The following is a 17,358-nucleotide window of genomic DNA, read 5'->3' as shown; positions in this document are numbered from 1 at the left end:
TGCCGTAACGATTAAAGTCGTACATCGGTTGAGAAACAAAGAAACAATGTATTTAAGAATTTAGCGACACAAGCTCCATAATTGGTTGAGTTTTGAATCACCTCCGATACACGGGTAAGTACAAGTAAGCCATATAATATAATTACGCTTGTAATGGCTCCCACTAGAGCGGATCTCGTTGCGCTAGTTTATTTTTAAACCTAACTAGCTTTTGTCTTTGGCTTCGCTTCCGTACCGCTTGTTAGAAATATTATATGTGACATGTGATCAAAAATACAGAGCAGAACAAATGCTATCAACAATATCCAAAGAGTTCATAAACTTAGTATCAATGAGGAATAAAGCATTCGTAGATTACCCGTGATGACAAGAAATGATAAACAGTGGGTTTCTGAGACCAAAATTCCCGTTTAAGACATATTGGTATCACTGTTTTGTCAAAGACAGGGTTGACGATATGTTTTATTCAGATATTTTTGTCTCAGAAACAGTAAGGTTGACACACTGTTGATAGAACTACTAAAAGAGAGATTGGTAAGAGACTGATCTTTGCGTGTATCTTTGCATGGAATGTTGCATCTTAACAACTTACCCGAGAAGTAAACTCTATACGAAGGACTTTAGTGTACAAAATGATATATGAAATTCTTGATCGTTTTGTCAGTTGCAAGAACAGCGACAGTGGAATTAAGCGCTGTTATAATACGTCGGTAATTCATTGACCGGATTATTCGAGCGTCGGTCGGTCTGGCACGGATCTGGGCCGGGGCATCAGACGGTATGCATTGCAGTTGCGACATACAGACACACTGATCGCCGTACCACTCTCTATGACGTCATGTCTAAATGCCAAATAATACGACACTGTGGCCCTATTCATAAGAATGATTATTTGTGAAATAGATCGATCGAGTTTTTCTTGTAGGTAAGTTTGATATGAAACTTTCTTTATAGATTTACTAGCTATCGCCCGCGAATGCGTTGGTACGGAATTGATAAAAAATAAATAAATTAGTAGTCTATGTATTCATGCTAAATTTCAACAGGATCCGTGCAGCAGTTTCGGAGATACTTTCAAACAAACATCCATCCATCTAAACATTCGCATTTATAATAATAGTACGATTACAATAATGTTACCCAGTTCGTTTATATTCAAATATCATGATAAGATAACTACAGAAAAAGTTTTACTTTTAAGACGCTATTATCTTCATTTTACAATAGAAACGCCATTAGTGTTTTCGCGTTGGATTAGACAGGGCAACGTTTTATTAATGTCGACTCGCGAAGTAATTAAAAAGTAATGTATCATGCCGTTTCTTAACACAAATATTGTTCACATTTCCTACTTGCCATTAATGGCTATTTAAGGTAATAACTTTTTATTTCATATTACGGTATTTATCTGATATGTTTTGACCTGTCAACGCATCTTTAATTCCTTTGTTATTATGAGCTTATCTTATATCTTTAAATGAGCAATTCTTGTATATATATAATTGGAATCTCGGAATCGGCTCCAACGATTTTCATAAAATTTAGTATATATGGGGTTTCGTTGGCAATAAATCGATCTAACTAGGAATCATTTTTACAAAATGTCATTTTATTCGTGTTTTATCGATAACCAACTTAATCATAAACTTAACTTTTTCTATAGGTAAGATCGAAAAATATTATTCATATTTCATCACTTTATTAGTAATTCGTATTTACCAGGGTAACCAAGTACTATATTTTTATAAGAATAACGTTTAAATATGTTTACTCCACTTACAAGCGCAAGTCTGTGAAAATCCTCATAGATTTGGGTCCGCTGTGAATATCAGCGAATAGATTTCGTAGTTTTTTTTTTATCTTAAGTTCTCAGCATTGAACGAGCCTAGAGATAACGCTTCCCTAGCGTCGGCAATCCCACGCCGACCTGTCTTATGTAGCCCACTCTCACGAACAAATTGCCACGCTTTTTGACTGCGCCAACCGGTATCCGCCTAAAACCCGTTACCTCGATAATTTCATAATTATAACAAGCTAGTGTGTTACCTTCTTGTCGATTGGATGAAAGTCAAGGGAACGTAAAATTTTGACGAAATCATCTTTTTTTTTAAACGCCGATAGACTATGATATCTGATGACTCTGATAAGTTTAAATACTTTTTGGAGGAATTGTGTTACAGAGCATTATTTCTCAATTATTTTATAGTAATTTGAAAGATATTTGTTTAACATTTAACAAAATTATCGATACAGCAGTATTGGTGAATTATACTAAGGTTTTTATATTTCTTGGACTTTGTACAAATTAAAGTTATTTTACCTTTCTTTGATTGCATACATTAGTACAATTTATTAACATTTATTAAAAAAATCGTTGTTATATGAAGGAAACTTATTGTTATTTGTGTCAGGGAATAAATGATACATTCATATAAATTTTAAAGTTAACCAGAAATCAAAGATTACTTACTATATATGCGAATGTTTTCTTTGGTGGATATGTTCGTGGTTTTTCATTGTTTAAACAAACTTTAGTATTATATTATTAAAAATATACCCAATCATATATCAGTTTCATTCAATATCTTTCTTATACTATCTTATTAATATAATATTAAAGTCAATGTTTAGATGGATGGATGTTTGTTTGTGTATCTTCGGAACAGCTCAATGGATCTTTATGAAATTTGGAATACATGTAGAACATAGTCTGGAAGGATATCTAGATTCCTTATTATTATTTTTTTTTAATACCGGGCGAATGGAATCGCGGGTGACAGCTAGTTACTTCATAAAATTGTAACATAATACTCAGCGTAAAACTATACGCACCATTCTTATTTTCTAGTCACGCTCTGAATCCGTCAATTACTATCTACAATGCAGATAATAAATATTATTACGTTTCACAATACAGTGTACGAAAAAAAATGTAAAGAATGTAGGTAAAGTCGTACGGATAGGCTTGTAGTTGGGTGACGGAGCGTGGCTACAAATACGTCGTCTAGTGAATGAAGTCAATTGTAATTTTCTTCGGTGCCATGTAATTTTAATCCTCTATCTTTCCACTTTATTATAAGGAAAGCATGGAAAGTGGATTTGGCGGAAGACGGGACACATAGGTAGAGGAAATATTCTCTTTCCGTGCGTCCCCTCAGCCGTCATTTAAAAGTAGGCAACAACTCTGAAATCGCGGACCCAACTCTATGGTGTTAACTTTTCGTTTTTAAAAATTAATCTTTTGTCATTTTAGTCATCCTTCCTCAAGTTACCAAAAGGATAAACTTGACGAGAAATATTACATTAAATAAAACTATGAATAACAAACTTTTTATTAAGTCAAAGTTATTAAGTATATGAAGGTCTTATATTAAAGAAGTGCCAAAGTAATATTTATGTTTTATGCATACTCTTTCAGTTTGTAATAAAACTTTACTAAGAAAATCAATCTTCAACTAAGTGTAAGTTCAATTAAGTACTTTTTGCACTACTCTATAAAGGCAATAAAAACACGATACGTAGAGCGTAAAGTAACGGCATTATTGATAAAAAAAAGTTCGACACCTCTTTGGTAACGCCCATGTGGTTCAATGACATCTATCTGATATAAATAAAAATGTTTATTATGTTTTTATGTGTTTAAAGAACTACAAAAAACTTTATATAAACTTCAGAAAATATACAGAGGTCTAAAGGAAAGGTTTGTGTCCTACAGAAAAAAAAATCGGCAATGAAACTTTTGTCTTTGGCATTGAACGCATGCCGTGTTCAGCCAGTATTATGGTTTTATAAAATCAAGATGGCAGCCGTTAATTGAGACATGACAGTGACAATTTCAAATTGATAAACCTGTTTTTTGATCTCGTTAACAATCCTTGTGATCAAAATCTAAATTTTTGGATACTTTCCCGTAACCATAAAATTAACAATACGATATACCCCATGATTTGAAACGCCCATTCTCTAAAACTGCGGATACGGTCTTGAAAGCAGATTAACAATGGATTACTGTTTTATAATTCTATTAAAAAAAATAGTTACAACTCGTGGGCAATAACATGAGACCTTATTAAGATGACTTCATCGTCGCATGCTTATACAGCGTGTTTGTGTTATAAAAAGTATGTCTTCATTACACTTGGATGTTCTCTTACCGGTATTATAATTACTAGTACTGTTCTTTTTTTTAATCAATATTATTATGTATTTAAATATTAATTATTTTTTTAATCTTTTGATTTTGACATTAATATGAAAGTAATAATTTACTTCGATTTTTATGCATCTCTGCCTTGCACTTACTTTCACTTCAAGAAGTGAAAACTTACGTATGAAAATTCTAGATACAAAACAGATTAATATAAAAACATACTTTATCTTTTGCATATTTGTTGCAACCAAATCTGCAACTAATATCAATATAGACTGCATAATGGAAACATTTAATGGATTTAAAAAAGTTTATTGGTTGTCGATTCAATTAGTAACATTCCAATATACTCGTAAGATACAGAGTTTCTAAGCGCTCAGTAAGGCTCCTTGTTTGATTATCATAACAGGATTTTTATTAGAAGCGCATTTCATTAGAAGAGACTATATGACATTTACAAAGCTCTTGATGTTATAATATTGCTTTTAAATATTAGTCTATATCTACTAACGCGCGTCGGTGGCTCAGTGGTCAAGGACTTGCAATCTGCAGGTCCTGGGTTCGAATCCCGCCATGTACCAATGTGTTTTTCGATTTCCGATTTACATATGCACATTTATCCGACGTTCTTACGGTGAAGGAAAACATTGTGATGCAACCTGCACATATCTGAGAAGTAATTCAAAGATATATGTGAAGTCAACCAACCCGCACTTGACCAGCATGGTTGACTATGGCCTAATCACCCTTAACTTAGGGTAGGCTCCGAGCCCCTCGGTGGGGACATATAGTGAACTGATGATGATCTACTAACTTGGCCATACAATTTTATAGTTGTAACTATGTGTTTCGACAAACTAACATGAATTTAATTTAGTGGAAAACGAACACTGTTTATTCTGTTTTGAAATATTTTTTTCTTTATTTTATTTTTGTCTTCATATTGTCCTGTTACATGAGCAAAAAAAAGAACGAGTGAGTAAAAAGAAGAGGTTACAAAAATAAGAGCAGTACTTATTTATGTTATGAAAATAAAGCTATTTAAGTCGATGTAATTTAACTCAGCACACGATTTCCTGACACTGCTTATCTAATAAAATATCCAGATTATATACATTAAATATTATTGTTAGTGCGGTCGGAACACGGATGTCCGTCTGTACGTACTTGGAAGTACCGTATCGTGACGCAAGTCACGAATAAATTTTGTTCTCTTAGAACTCGATGAACAGTTATGTTGAAACGCACCGACAACTTAATAAATACAACTTAAGATTTAAAAAAAAAGTATTTTGATTTTTAGAAGCAAGAGAAATGTAACTTCATTCTGCAGCTACCTCTTTCTAACTAAAGCTTATTTAAGCACCTTTTTTTGCATATTAGATCGTATTATTCTTGTTATCGTCTTAGGTACTTTGGCCGTTTCATACACAAGGCAACGTAAATCTTATAAACTAATATTGTTAATAAAAAATCCATACTCTTTATTTGGTGTAGATTATAATAAAAAACAACGAATTTATAATTTTGTAAGGCTTTAAAATGAGTTAGTTTTGATCTTTTAGCAATATTGCACATAAAACACATATACTAGTCACCGGAATTCAAATCTATAGAAGTTGAAACGTGGGTAACTACAATTGTTATGACATGTTTAACTTAAAAGGTTTCTCAAAGACATGTTGAACATCCATTTTCAAGTTGAAAACCTATCGCTATGAATACATTATGAAAGCTGTAGATAATGTGTAACATAACATTAAATTGCAAAGTTAGTAACTTCTTAAAGAGACCAAGGCAAGCGGATTACAGTCAAAAATAAAATTCTCTCCCAACTTATAATAAAATATCGGTCAGCAGATTACCACCACAAGAGCTATAATTTAGTATGTATATGTCTATGACTAGTTTTCGTAGATTAAAAGACATTTTACTTAAGTGGGCAGTGAATAAACGTCCTCGACTATGCATCGTAAATATAATATTTTATTGATGCTTTGCAGATAAGCGCATCGTGTGTACTCGTATTGCATGGACCGAATGATGATTGATGATAACGGTTTGATGGATTGCAGGATAATTTATAGGCCGTGCCCCAGACTAAGAATGTTAATTCCGATAAATTGCAAGAATAAATATGATTAGAAAATATTTCCTTCCTTGCACGGTTTGCTAGACTATTGTAAGATGAGCTGCCACCTCGACTCCGTTCGCACAGAATTAAAAAAAAAGTAGCTCATGTGTTCTACCAAGCATCACATTTATGCCAAATTTCAGCGAGAACCTTGCAGTTCTGAAGATACCTTCTCATACACTTCCATCATAACATTCGCATTTATAATATTGAATAGATTTTTACTTATGTAACTACATGCTATGGTGGCACACTTACTGTCATTTATACATACAACGGGGTTAGTTATTAAATTAAATTTGGCAACAATTTTTTAAGGAAAACATCAGCATTTTATAATATAGTATTCTGAATATATTAATACTCTTCATAGGTTTTCTTCTCGTAATTATTAGAATAAATTAAATTAAGCATGAAGTGCCAGTTGTTTTATATTTCGCTAGGCACAATTCCACAACTTTACGTGGAATCGAACTTATCTATAAAATCGTATATCAAGAAATTATCTATATCAAACGTGACAACAAAGAACATTCTCAGTAATTAAGAATTACATTTATACATTTTTATAATCGTATTCGCCTTTGATATTTTACTAATGATAATATTTCTATTTTGGTAAAGTTAGTTTTATTGATGGACTAGCTGTGGCTCGCGACTCCGTCCGCGTGTAATAAAAAAACGTAATAAATAGCCTATGTGTTCTTCCAGACTATGTTCTATATCCATGCCAAATTGCATCGTGATCCTTTTAGCCGTTCTGGAGATACTTTCATACAAACATCCATCCATCTAAACATTCGCATTTATTATATTATAATAGTATGTAAGATAGTACGATTGATCAGTACATTAGTGTAGATTTCAATAATAAGGTTATATCTACGTATAATTAATACTTTATTGGGTTTCTGACACCAAAATCTCTATTTAAAACATATCGTCATTCCTATCGGGGATTTTTGTCTGAGAAACCTATAGTTAATGGCAATTAACCGCTCTTTGATTTATGAAATAGATGAACTTTATAAAACCTTTGTGCTCGACTGTACTCAGAAAAAGCAATATGTTAATAAAAGAGAAGCCATAAGTTAGTACAATACTAAGCCGTTGTACACTTGTGTTCTTAATTGTACAGTGCGGTACGTTTAATTACACAAGGGAGGCTTAAAAATAATTGCCACTACGAAACTGTTCGATTGTCTTACTGTGTAGTAAGACGTTAATTTGATTACCGTTTTTCAATTTTTTGTTGCGATCTCTTTCTTACTCTTTTTTCTCCTTAGAGACAAAATGTTAGTCTTTACAAAATAGAATCGTTAAATGCACAGTGAGATAATCTTTATTTCTGTGATTAAATTAATATTAATATCGAATAATTAATCCGAAAGAAATTAGCACAAGGTCTTGATCGATGTAAAGACACCGCTACGAGGGTCGGAAATTTTATATCAACACAAACTTATCACTAGAAAGTCGATATAAATCAACTTAATCCAAATATTATTAAAAACAAGATAAAGTAAATAAATTCTTATCAATAGGAAAACACGATGGAAAGATTTCGTTTGAAATATTTTACGGTGACAAAAACCTGTACTAATTTATATTCAAATAAGATTTATTTTTACGAGACTAAAAGACATTAGAAAAAAGATTTAAACATAATTAAAATTATTGTTTTGAAAAAAATAAAAGCGTGTAGTGTTTTTTTCAAATAAATTTCCGATTGTGTCATATGCTTCGAATACTTTACTCTGATCTTTTATTTTAATACATTAACTCGTACAAGAATAGAATATCTGTGTAAAAAAAAATCTGATTAACTCATTTCACATCAAAAATGCAAGCTATTACCGTATTAGATAACATTGTATCTGGTGATTTCAGAAATGCTTAAAAAAAATATAAAACATTACTTTACAGTAATTACAAAAATTAGTAGCCTAATTTTTTACATTGCATTCACATATTTAATGTTTTAGACTACAACTTATTTTTATTAAATTTATATTTCATCTGTGAATCTAAATTGGTCTCTGCGGTTTTTAATCTGTTAAGTTCACTTGACGTTTGGAACTTTCCCGCCAAAACGGCTGTCAAACAAGATGTCGTCAGAAGTCCGCGGTCTGAGCGGGTCAAATCGCAGCATGTTTTACATAGAGCGTCTCTTGAATTGATGATAGGTTCCTCTGTTAGCTGCATTCCATTCGTTGTACCGTTAGAACAGCCGTGCCAGCACGATCTTTTACAATCGTGCGTTTTTGGTGCGCTTTTATTTATTTGTACTGCATCTCGGCCATCGCTAACTGTTTGTAGTGGGCTTAATGTTTTTGTAAACGTTGACGTTACGTTATAATTGTGTTTACATTTTAAATGATCATTCACTTGTGTTTATCACACATAAGTCACAATAAACGAGGGGTTTGCTGCTTCAAACACGATTTGATAATTTTATCGATGGTTGTATCATTAGCTTTGTAATTTAGCTCACGGTTTTTACAGAATTAATCTTTTACAGCAAACTCTAATTAACTTTACCACAGACGATGTATAAAAGTAATTACATGAATCGTTTACCGTTTCTTTTATTTTTATGTCTGTTGAATAAATACCAATCGATGCATTTGTATTTTTATATTATGAAGACCGGTTACTATGCTTTTCCATTCAGTGAGACGGATGTAGATACGACTTGTCCAATGGCACGATTATAGTATACACAGATTTATAACTTTTTATATTTCGAATGCAGTATGTGTTTTTTTTAGATTATATGCCGGGATCTTGGCAAATAACAGTCCGTTTTTCATAAGGATGTTCATCAACCCGTGACATGTTTTGACGTTATGAAATCGAATAAAATGTAAGTTATTAGTATTTCTATAACAATTTGAAACCCATAGCGTTTTATTATTTTTCAATGCTATTTAACAAGCCTCGATAATTATCTTCTACATATATCGAATATCAAATATTCACAAGTAACTATGAAGCTAAAGATTATGAAGTAAGGTTTTACCCGCTAAAATTCCCCGGTAACTTTGTAAATGTGTCCCATCTTGAGCAGTACTTGTATGTACATATCTACAACGAGTGCAAGAATTTTTCCACTGTTTTTATTGATTTATTGCACATCCAATAATAGTTATCCTTTGGCAGCGCTTCAATAACATAATGTACTTGAAAATTTATTAATATCGTCATGATATTGATTTATTGATGCCGTTCTAAATAGTTTCTTTTATAAAAAAAAACTTTAATGCCAGTATCCTGATTAAGGAGCTGAACTGGCAGCTTAGTTATAACTGGGTAATATTTGTATTAAATAAAAAACTTATCTATGTATATTCCCGTGCTCCGTGACGTGTAAATAAAGCCTCGAGGTTGTTTTCTATCAGTGCGTATTTTCCAGTGTTATTTTATACATTTGCTATTGTGGGACCTCAAGTGTCAGGGAATCCCCGGAGCAATACCCGGATTGATGTAAGAAATGTATAAGATTTTTCCTGTTTGTGAGTTGTTTCCGGAATCACAATATTATATTTTTTTTGCGAACACACTTAAATAAAAATACTATTAGAGAAAATACTTTAAGAGTGGTAGAACCCGCTTTAACATCTTCGCACGAATTCGCCAGGTTCGCCCGGTGAAATACCACCACCACACAGAAAACAGGCGTGAAGTGGAAGAAATTCCGCGTTTCGTCTGATGAGTATGCGTCCCGGAGGCCTAATTTAGTCCTCTTTCCCTTCCCACCCTTTTCTTATAAGGAAAGGATGGGAAGTGGAAGTGGACTTTCCGGGTGAGAGGATGCATGGAAAGGGAAAATATTTTCTTTCTGTGCATCCTCTCCTCCGTCGATTAAAGGTTGGCAACGCATATGCAATTGCGTATGTCTATGGGCAACGGTCACTTCGCTATTTCAGCGATTTCAGGTGGCCGCTCGCTCGTTTGCCGCCTTGTGATATAAAAAAAAATCACCTCCTTGCAGTAATGCTATAGGCAGAGACTGCCTTAATTAAAGTTTTATAAAATACGGTTTAGAAATTGTGTAGTTATTGCAGAAATTAAAGCATTGATGATGTTTCAGGATTTAGGACAAAGTAAATAATTCCAGCCTGATACCATCACGCATTTTTGAGAAAAAGGGTCTTGACAGACAGACGGACGGACAACAGTGATCCTATAAGGGTTCCGTTTTTTTTTCTTATGAGGTAGGGAACCCTAAAAATAGTACCCACATAGATAATATAACCTGGATTAGTTTAAAATTGATTACGAGTTTTGTTTTCTAATTTTTCTGCTGGAATATGTCTTATAATTTGCATTCAAATGTTTTTTTTCTTTTATTTCTCCTTACTTTTAATTTTGATTTCTTATGTACCGATAAGGAAGATTTAAAATGCAAATTGCAATGGTCTTTACGAACCTGTTTGAATTCCACATTTGATTATATTTTTTGCATATTGGCACGATTGTCATCGTTAACACGTTTGACCTCGCGTTAAATAACAATTTATAAAAACATTTAATGAAAATGATACGTGACTTACACTTGCTTTATCACTTTTTTAATTATAAATTAGGAGTAATATGAAAGTAATTTTATATTACTTTCGAACGACTTATAAGAAAGTAAAAAATAATAAAAATGTTTATTACTTATTAAAATTAGAATTTTAACTCAGTCTTTTTTTTTGTGATTACCGTGATAACGAATATTGTTATTTCTCAAGAATATAATCTTACTAATATTATAAATGTGAATGTTTAAATGTATGGATGTTTGATTGAACGTATATGCATAACAGCTGTATGGATCTTGATGAAATTCGACATACATAGAACAGAGTCTGGAAGGAGACGTATGCTACTGATATTTTTTTGCGTTTTATACGCGCGGTACGGAGTCGCGGGCGATCGCTAGTCAAAGATAATCTTCAACTAATAATAAGCATTCCTCGCATTGGTTGTGTTCTCTGTGATTTCTGTATCAGTTTCCTGCGCTGTTATCTTTCTAATTATCTGTAATTACACTTTCAGCTGTCCGCCTACTTCGCTTGTTGAAATATCGACTATCAATTACTGAGTAAACCATATTGTCTGGTTTCTATTCAAAGGATGGTTACGCTCATAAATTTGTCTCTTAATTATTTTTACTGTGGCTTTCAGAGATCAAAATCTACGTTTGAAACATACTGTTATTTGTGTATTGTTAAAGACAACGACAGGGATTAGGATATGTTTTTTTAAAGAGATTTTGACCTCGGAAAACTGCAGTTAATGTGTATTATTTAATTTTGTTTGATGTAAATGTATGTAATTTTTTATTTTGTGTTTTACCTATTAGTGTAATGGCCACAGCTAAGTCAAAATATTCGTAAACTTTAGATTGTCATAATTTCTATCAGAGTGACCTTTCGGATCCTCGCCTGGGACTGACATTTCGACGGCCACGTTTGCGGAACCTTACGCCATCTCATTATAATAAACATCTCATGCATATGTTACTATGTAACCCGTCTCCGACTTATTGCGACCCGTTGCTAAGTGTCGCATATCCAATCGGACACGGCTCATGTTATCCGTAATTTTGTAATTTATTTTGGCAATTCGATCATGTAAATGGCCATTTAAGTGTAACTTTTTTACGTGACCGAATCATTTTTTTTTGCTTAATACATTTGTTTCAAACAATTCTTGCTAATTAAAAAATATATCGTATGCTACATGATTTTGGTTCTATTGTAGAAATTTCCAATTGTGTCATTTATAAACGAACATGTCTCATATAGTTTTCTATTTGAAATAGGATGATTGTTGAAAGATTACCGTACCTATCTTTTTTCTAAAAATAAAGCTCTATAAATCCATTGTTGGTTTGTCCAGACACTTCAATCTGTATATAAAAGAAAGTCGTGTCAGTTACACTATTTATAACTCTAGAACGGCTTTACCAATATGGCTGAAAATTGGTGAGGAGGTAGCTTAGAGCCAGGGGACAGACATAGGATACTATTTATTCATTTTGTTTTCGAAATTATGCCTTGAAGAGCTGCTTTTTATTTAATTTTCTAATATTATAAATGCGAATATTTAGATGGATGTGATGTGGATGGATTGATGGGTGTTTGAGGTATCTCTAGAACGGCTGAACGGATCTCGATTAAATTTGGCATACGTATAGAACATAGTCTGAATGAACACATAGGCTACACTAATTAAGTTTTTTTATATTTCCACGCGGACGGAGTCGCGGGCGACAGCTAATTACAAATACATGAAATATAACATATTCTTTATTAATTTAATATATTATTACATTTATAGTGTAATATATAGAATAACCATGATTTAGTATGCTTAGTATAATATCATTTATACAAATGATAAGAAGGCAATAAAAACTATTTAAAAGGCTATTAAAAATCATTTACGGGTTACCTAGGACGATTTTGAAACGATATGCACGGCGCGTGTAAGTTCAACGCAGGCGAACCGTACGTTTACATGCGAATAAAATTTATGAGAACACTCACCTGGTTTACGAAATAATTAATATTTCAACTCCCGTCTTATAAAGTTTATAGTTAATGAGATAAGGTATAATTAATGAAATTAAATTTAACAAATTTAACTTTAATTATCTGTAAATTGATTAAGATCAAATAATTATAGATTTGCAGAGTTACATTCTTGTAAAGAGAAAGACATGTTTTTCAAGCGTTAGTTACGTTTAGGGATCCTTTAATTTAAGATACATGACTTCTAGAGCGTTCTTTCAAGGACTGGTTCTTAAATTTTTATTTACTTCACAGTTTTTCTGTGTATTAGAATACATAACCAAATTTGCTTTTAGCTTTAACTTCTTATTTTTAAATATTTAAGATGGAAAAAAAGGTTAGATGCCAAATTAGTAAACACTTTAAATCTTCTCGTTAAGTCGACTTTAAGTAAGCAAATATTTCACCCATTAAATCCAATATTTAAAGTTCTTACGAAAAACTTTGATTCCGTTTAATAAAGTAAGTTCTTAATAAAGTTTGTTAATCGTTGTTGTATAAAAAATCAAATTTTCCGAGTAATGGAAAACTAATTAGAAATACGTGTAGAACGTGCTTGGATCCAATCAAATTTAATTTCAAGGGTAAATTACTCGTCTTTAATTGATTTTAAATGTTTTTTTTTTCGATTGATTTGTAAACATGACCTAGTAATAGATTAAACTAGGAGTAAAGGTGTAATAATATTTATTCAACACACAATTAGTTGTGACATTTATTTATATGATTTTTAATCATTTATATTCATTTAATTAAACAGTATATTTGTAATACAAGCTCAAAATAGTATGAACTATCTGTCACTCGCAATTCCGTCCGCTTGGAATTAAAAATATTATTAGTAGCCTATGTGTTCTTCCTGACTATGTTCTATATCTGTGTCAAATTTCATCAAGATCCGCTAAGCTGTTCTGAAGTTACGTTTAAACAGACATCCATCTAAACCAGTGGTTCAAAAACTTATTTTGTCTATTGTCCACTTTGAGAATAAATATTTTTAGCGCCCCCATATTTCTACATATTTACAAAAACACTATAACTTCAAATTTTCATTAATTATTGTGACCTATATATGTATTTTAACGGAGAATTCTAAACGAAACTTTTACTATAACCCGCAACTTGAAACCTGCAGCGCCCACAAGGGGGCGTTATCGCCCACTTTGGGAAAGACTAAACATTCGCATTTATAATATAAGTAAGATAATGTTTAACCAAAAATCGATCAAAAATCGCGTAACATTCACCCATATGAAAGTGGTTAACAAACCGATTTATCTAAAATCGAAGTCTGTTACCAAGTTATTTTCTAATGTAACATACAATATGAGTGAATGTTCATAAATGTTTTATGATGAGCTATTTTATATGTATATTTCATACATTTATACTGTTGCTTTCTCTCATTATGAGAAAATAGCGACGCGTCAATTTGTGCTCAATTTATATGAAAACAATATTGATGGTAATTCATAAATAATCTATTTTTAATGACACACCAGGGGTTAGGAAAGCGCCACGTTTTGTGTCAAGGTCGATAATTTATTAAAATAGCAAACAATTTACTTTAATATTTAGAGTTGACATTGCGTTTATAAAATTATGACATACATTTTAAAGGTAGGCAGGCAACACATATGCAATTTCGTATATCTATGGGCAAGAGTCGCTTCGCTATTTCAGGTGGCCGCTCGCTCGTTTGCCACCTTATGATTTAAAAAAAACATATTATAGGTTTCTGCTTCTGGACGAGCTCCAGCTCAAATTAAAAGTATAATAGTAGTAATTATAATTCAAAATAAAATTTGATTTAAAGGATAAAATTGAATTCCTTGAATGATGTTTATTAAAAGATATCTGCAGTACGGCTCAACGGATCTAGATGAAATTTGGCATAGATGTAGAACATAGTCTAGAAGATCACACAGACTAGTTTTGTTTTAATACCGCACGGACCGAGTCGCGGGTGACAACTAGTTTTATAAAATAAAGCTATTTCGAATCTCAAAAACTTATTAAATTACTCGAAACCGTCGGTTGGCATGAAGTGAGTATAAAATAGATATTATGTTAGGTTCTTCTTTTCAATTTAAATATATCTATTGTATTATATTTTAAGCGATAACATATGTTTATTGCAACATCTGAATAAATAAAAAATATCAAGGGTGAACAAGAATTGAATAAATGGAAAAAGAAAACATTTGAATGTTACAGCGATCGTTTGAATAATTTTTCAAGGTCATTATTAGCGTGAGTTTCCATTGGAGTAAATGTTTTATTTTGCTAAGAGCACCCCCTGTACAGTATATTTTACAAGGTCTTCAACATTGGTAATTCACATTATTAATTCTCTGTAAACTATGGTCGTATTAATTTTAATCATTGAAGAATCATCCTGTATTCGCAGTTGGTAAAAGCGCTACAACACGCTACTTAACAGTTACGTTTTAAGAAGATTTATTTTTAAAAATCTTTGCATGTAATTTTCGTTGCTTAAGTTCAAGTAAAATTTTACGTTTTATATTCCAGTCCAATGATCGAATTTTAATCTATGCATTGCCTTTCATTGTGAGTTAAATTTTTCCAGTTGTAGTGTTGTGGACTGGAATAATGTAAACTGGGCCTTATTGAATGTAAAAGTTGTTGTCAGGCTTTATATTAACAGAATTACATAAATAACTGCGGTCATGTGACCTTTAAATATATTTATTTAGTTTACAAATTGTTATTACTTTATTGATAGTCATGGGAATTACAGAACTGAGTTGAACTAATCAAAAACTAATTTAGTCGTACTAGATAATAAATTAAATTGACATTTGACTTGATTCAGAAACTTTACTACTGTATTAAGTAATTCATCATCAGCTCACTATACGTCTCCACCGAGGGGCTCGGAGCCTACCCTAAGTTAAGGGTAATTAGGTCATAGTCAACCACGCTGGCCAAGTGCGGGTTAATTGACTTCACACATATCTTTAAATTTTTTCTCAGATATGTGCAGGTTGCATCACGATGTTTTCCTTCGCCGTAAGAACGTCGGATAAATGTACATATTTAAATCGGAAATCGAAAAACACATTGGTACATGTCAGGATTCCAACCCAAGACCTGCAGGTTGCAAGACAAGCGCTTCACCCCTGAGCCACCGACGCTCTTAATTATTCAGTAATTGTCTAATTTTAATTTCCGTGATTGAACTACCAATCAGATTTTTATAAATAATTAAAAAGTGAAAATAACGGAAATAAAACTAATCTTGGGTCGACTTGTTTTACATGTTAATAGTTTTGGTTAATTAAAAGATATAAGTTAAAAAGTCTTGTTAACTATTGTGTAAAAATTAAATTAAAGTAGTAATATATTCCTTCTTTGGTTAAATAAAATTGGTAAATAGTTTAAACATTAAGGTTAACGACAGGAAGAGTTAAATTTAAATACGCTTTTTAGATACCCATACTGCTGATAACGTACATACAGTTATGTAAAACATAACGCCCACATAAATATTTATTGCCAAATATACTATGTTCAACGGAAGAATTGAAGGAATCTTAGTATTTCGTAATAGTTTATATATCTATTTAATTATATATTACATTTCTTCGATTTTCTGACCCCCTGGTAACAATCTTGGTTATGTCCTGGGTCCTAAGCTTAATCCAGCTGAGCACTTTTATGTTTTAAAAAACAAAAATATTTTTGTGTCACTTGAGTATCTGGTGCATGAAGATAGGTTCACATCCTGTCAGTTTTATGACAAAAAAAGTTTCACAGTGTGGATATGAAATCTTTGACAACGTACTCGTATTTTTTATAACATGTAACAAGTACTATACCAATTTTGTCATTATGGGACGTTTATTATTTATTTAATATTAACGTTGGAGATTAAATAATGGATAATATGTTTACAATAACACGTTAGACAGATATATAACAATGTAATATTGTTATTAACTATACTATAAGATAATAAATGTTGTTGTTTTTCAGTATCTTTACGTCATGAAGATATTAATTATCAAGTGGTATGTGACCGAATCTTGATAGTTCAAGTTCGTAACCATACACCGGTTTCAAACGATATTAAATACGGATCAAATATTTGAGTTATACTAAAATCACTCTTTTATTTTTAAACAAACTTAACAATAAATAGTTATCATGAAATATGAAACTTTACAGTCAGTTAACATGTGGTGTTAAAAGCCAAAAAAGGCCTTTTTTGCATATATAAAACAAAATGTACATTAGGTAGCTCAACGTATAAAGCAACCCAACGTGAGCAGTCGATATGTTTTCCTTTGCTTAAACAAGCTCGCTTATCCGCTGTGCTGCCGAACTCGATAACAGCGATAAGTTCATGCTAATTTTTCCTTTTTGTCAAACTTACCTGCCATGTACTTACATTCTGTTTTTCTTTTTCAGGTAAGTGGCGGTATGAATCAAGCTCTTTGATTTTTTTTTGAATATCCAGTGACTTATAACGGTACTTATTTATT

General features: G+C 31.9%; 1 protein-coding gene across 2 annotated transcripts in view; it reads left to right on the top strand.

The window, feature by feature from the left end:
• Positions 1–17,358, top strand: part of CrebA (Cyclic-AMP response element binding protein A) — an 84,331-nt gene that overhangs the window by 15,735 nt on the left and 51,238 nt on the right. Inside the window, exon 2 of one of the 2 annotated variants that reach the window (XM_013306181.1) lies at positions 17,285–17,294. The exons of the other annotated variant lie outside the window; for it this stretch is intronic. The gene's annotated coding sequence lies outside the window, so the exon portion shown is untranslated. The remainder of the gene's footprint in view (positions 1–17,284; positions 17,295–17,358) is intronic. 2 annotated transcript variants of the gene reach the window in all.

This window comes from Papilio xuthus, unplaced genomic scaffold (genome assembly GCF_000836235.2).
Source record: "Papilio xuthus unplaced genomic scaffold, Pxut_1.1 DF828258.1, whole genome shotgun sequence".
In the NCBI taxonomy this organism is placed as follows: domain Eukaryota; kingdom Metazoa; phylum Arthropoda; class Insecta; order Lepidoptera; family Papilionidae; genus Papilio; species Papilio xuthus.
Note: the sequence above shows the minus strand (reverse complement) of the source record. Positions and strands in the feature narration are given on the sequence as shown.